The sequence below is a fragment of the Papilio machaon genome, chromosome 12, assembly GCF_912999745.1.
Source record: "Papilio machaon chromosome 12, ilPapMach1.1, whole genome shotgun sequence".
Lineage (NCBI taxonomy): Eukaryota > Metazoa > Arthropoda > Insecta > Lepidoptera > Papilionidae > Papilio > Papilio machaon.
In genome coordinates, this window is record NC_059997.1 from 879,339 (window position 1) to 883,698 (window position 4,360).

Here is a 4,360-nt window from a genome sequence, read left to right on the forward strand (position 1 = left end):
ATTTATTGTAATAATTATATCTAAATCATGTAATAAGCAATTGAATTGCTTTAAATTTCAATCCAAATAATACTGATTAATAATACTGAAAAGTTTTAGTGTTCAAATCACGAATAAATCAAGTTAGTACATATGAAAATCTTGTAAATTAGCTGCTAGGTATCTAAGATCTAATGTGTATACACCTTTACTTACACTATACTGCAGAGAAATGTTTGAATGCACCTCATAAATATATCCACGTAACATCATCGCTTCCGTGTCTCGTTCGTATTTGATAGTACCTGTTAACCGTAATATTTAGCTTACTGTTCTAAAGCCGAGCTATGTTTCAAATCCAGCACCAGAACAGAAGTCTTGTAAGAAATGTAATGGCGATCATAAGTAAGGAATTATCGACCGTTTAATAAACAGCTCTGGTCTTTGGAACATAAGATATAGAGGTTATTATAGCGGAAATATCGATGTGTTTTTTTTAATTTTATAACAATAAACAATAAAACTGTATAATTGTACTGAATTTCAGATGTTTGAATATCAATTTTAACTCAAAAAAATAGAACGAGTTTCATGTACTCTATGAATTGAGTAATTCAAAATCGATTGTTTTACCTCTTTAGGGCAGATTTGCTGCGATCATTTCATATAAGTAAAAATTTTCGCTGCTAAAACAGTTGTGTAAAATCCTATTGTTATTTCAACTCTTAAAAAGCTAGAGAGAGAAGAATATGCTTTCGTTTTTAACAATTAAAACCAAAGGTTTGTCTTTTTGTCACTTATTAAAAATTAACTAATTTAGGAAACGGCTAAAACCCTCACGTACATTTGTACGTTGTCGGCACCGACTAGTTTCGAGCCCATCGGGGGCTCTTCATCAGGGTGAGTAAGACTCTAAATGTAAGCAAGTGTTTTAGCCGTTTCCTACATTAGTTAATGATAATGTCTCACGAAATTTTGTACGTTTGTACGTTGTCGGCACCGACTAGTTTCGAGCCCATCGGGGGCTCTTCATCAGGGTGAGTAAGACTCTAAATGTAAGCAAGTGTTTTAGCCGTTTCCTACATTAGTTAATGATAATGTCTCACGAAATTTTGTACGTTTGTACGTTGTCGGCACCGACTAGTTTCGAGCCCATCGGGGGCTCTTCATCAGTGTGAGTGGGAATCTAAATGTAAGAAAGTGTTTTAGCCGTTTCCTACATTAGTTAATGATAATGTCTCACGAAATTTTGTACGTTTGTACGTTGTCGGCACCGACTAGTTTCGAGCCCATCGGGGGCTCTTCATCAGTGTGAGTGGGAATCTAAATGTAAGTAAGTGTTTTAGCCGTTTCCTACATTAGTTAATGATAATGTCTCACGAAATTTTGCATAACTTATTAAAAATGTCGATAAAAATATATTTTCGAAGAAGACACCGGAATTATTTTTTTATTATCGATCTTGGTCCTAGGCAAAAATGTACGACGAAAGTAATATCTGGTTAAAAATGTTGATAAATTGTTAACCTTTAGCACAAATTGATATGGAATCATTCAAATTTATGGCCGATTTTCTTGAAAATAAAAAAAATAGTAACGTATAATTTATATGAAAAATGTCCGCACGCCATTGAAGCCAATTATATTGATTGTTTTAATGATTTACAGTAATGTATTAAAACAATGTGATTAAAATTTATTAACTGTTGCACGACAACCTCAAATAAAGCACTTACGTCTGTATTTATTATATAAAATATTTTTTATTAAGAAGTTATTCTATCTATCTATTATAATTACTATCTCTAATTCTAAGTACTATCATTGGTTTCTGAGACTAAAATCTCTGTATAAAACATATCGTCATCTCTGTCATTATCTTTGACAAAACAGGGACAACAATATGTTTTACACGGTTAGTTTGGTTTCAGAAACACACGGTTAGTATGTCAAATCTATATATATAAAAGAAAGTCGTGTTAGTTATACTATTTATAACTCAAGATCGGTCGAACTGATTTAGCTGAAAATTGATTGAAGCTACCTCAGCTTAGAACTAGGAGATGGACATAGGAACTTTTTTTTATTTTGTGCGCATTTTTTTTTTATTTTGAGTCGCGGGTAAAAGCTAGTAATGAATAAAACAACCTGAATTTAAAGTAAAGGTCGTAGAATGAAAAGATTTTCTATACACATAAAAAAGTACAACAAAAATCATAGTCAGAAATTTTATATCAAATTATTATCACGAAGTAGGCGTAACAGAATTAAAGTTGTAAGGTTATAGTGCAGTAATTAATTAATTGAAAGTTATCAAAACTGGTTATCGAATTAAAAATAAAAATGATGAAACGAAATGAATCAATACAATGCTATGCACATTTTTTTTAAACTATCTTTAATTCTACCATAGTCATGGCTACATATATACAAAATCAAACCACACAGACACACAGAACCAACAGTCACATGGTAGGAACTTAAATAACTCTATTGTACAATAACAAACAAAATGACGGTTGTTTAAATATCAACCGAGTGGAGATCGCAACATACCGACTCGATGTGTTCAGTCAAATCGATACTGCATGTTGTAAATAACATTATTTTGACAGGACAACCGTGAGAATCGATTTTATTATCGATTCTGGGTGAACGCTACCATAGTCGTTCAACTATTGTTATGTACATTTTCATAGTGTTGTTATAACCATGGCTTAATAACATTTACATACAGCTTACAAGTTGCAATATGCACTCGTAATACGTAAAGGCCTTTCTATAATGGAAACGAATTTATGGAATAAAAGCGCCACAATTAATTCAAAAGATTAGACGTTAATATAAAAATAGATTCACTTGGCTTCTTCCAAACTATGTTATATATCTAAGTAAATATAATAATAAATTTCAGCGAGATAGCTTTAGCTGTTCTGGAGATACGTTGTAACAAACTTGCATCCATGCCTCTAAACTTTCGCATTTATAATACTACTAGCTTTTACCCGCGACTCCGTCCGTTCGGAATAAAAAAAATGCACATAAGATAATAAGTTCCTATGTCCGTTTCCTGGTTCTCAGCTACCTGCCCATCAGTTTTCAGTCAAATCGATTCAGACGTTCTTGAGTTATAAATAGTGTAACTAACACGACTTTCTTTTATATATATAGATAGATATATAAAAAAACTTGAGAGGCGTCAAGGGACACCCGGATGGAACGAAGTTCCTTTCTATTAATTATTGAAGGAACCAATGTTTATTCTATGAATAAAAAACTTAAGTCTTCACAAGAAGTACATTTTATTTCTATTAATTTTCGTTATATATTGTCACGTCGTTGCCATGGTGAAGTAGCGCTCATTCGTCTATAGCAAAAAGTGTCGTGACAACTTTTCGTAAGAATTTTTTCCGTCTAGCCCCCTTTCACAACGCGCGATAAGGAACTTCGTTCCAATAAAAACTAAGTTATTTTTAGGGCGCAATGTGCCGTCTAATTAAAATTTCACTGATATTCGTACAGTGATTTAGGAAAGTAAGGAAGGGGCAACTTGTTCGATTTGGATGGATGTATGGATAATCTGCACTTGAAATATAAAATCATCTATCAATCAAAACAGCGTCAGGGACCGTGGTAACAGTTAAATAATCTGAATCAGTTGAACAGTTCACATGTTGTATGAGATTGGCAGGTGACGTGTGTCGACAAATCTCTAGTTGATGCGATGCTTATCGATTCATCAGATAGCATCTCAGCCGCTCCCACATGCATTAGAATTCTGATGTGCCCTTGTTTTAGCTTTGTTCCTGGACAGGATAGGTATTTGTCAAGTATTTTTAAACATTTTAAAATCTATATAACGACAGCGGTAACCAATCAAACATAATCAAATAAATATAAGCAGAGTTGAATGCTATTAACTTTTTAATGTAAAATAATACTAAGATAAACGTGTTATAATGATTTTTATTAAAATTATAATTTACCCCTGGTGGGACTCGAACCCACAATCCCCGGCTTAGGAGGCCGATGCCTTATCCATTAGGCCACAGGGGCGGTTGAAGTATATAAGAAAACTATAAAACCAATAACAAAATTAATAAAGAAGTTAAATACACTCCCATAGCAGATACTTTACAAATATTCTTATAGAATTTATTTTATTTACAATATAATCTGCTCAATTAATTATTTATTATTACTGACTGTTGAGAGTAATCAGCCACTTAATTTGTATGAACAAATTAAAAACAATAAATTTATGAGTTAATTTTTTACACACACAGTTCATCTAGATAGCAACATTATAAATGCTTTACGCTCCTCAAGCGAAGGTCTTACTTTGACATAAAAAGGTGAATTTCGAGCAAAGGTCATACGA

At 32.6% G+C, this 4,360-nt stretch overlaps 1 non-coding gene across 1 annotated transcript; it reads right to left on the bottom strand.

The window, feature by feature from the left end:
- Positions 1-3,962: 3,962 nt before the first annotated feature.
- Positions 3,963-4,035, bottom strand: Trnar-ccu. The gene has a single exon. It is a non-coding gene; the product is annotated as a tRNA-Arg (tRNA).
- Positions 4,036-4,360: the final 325 nt, after the last annotated feature.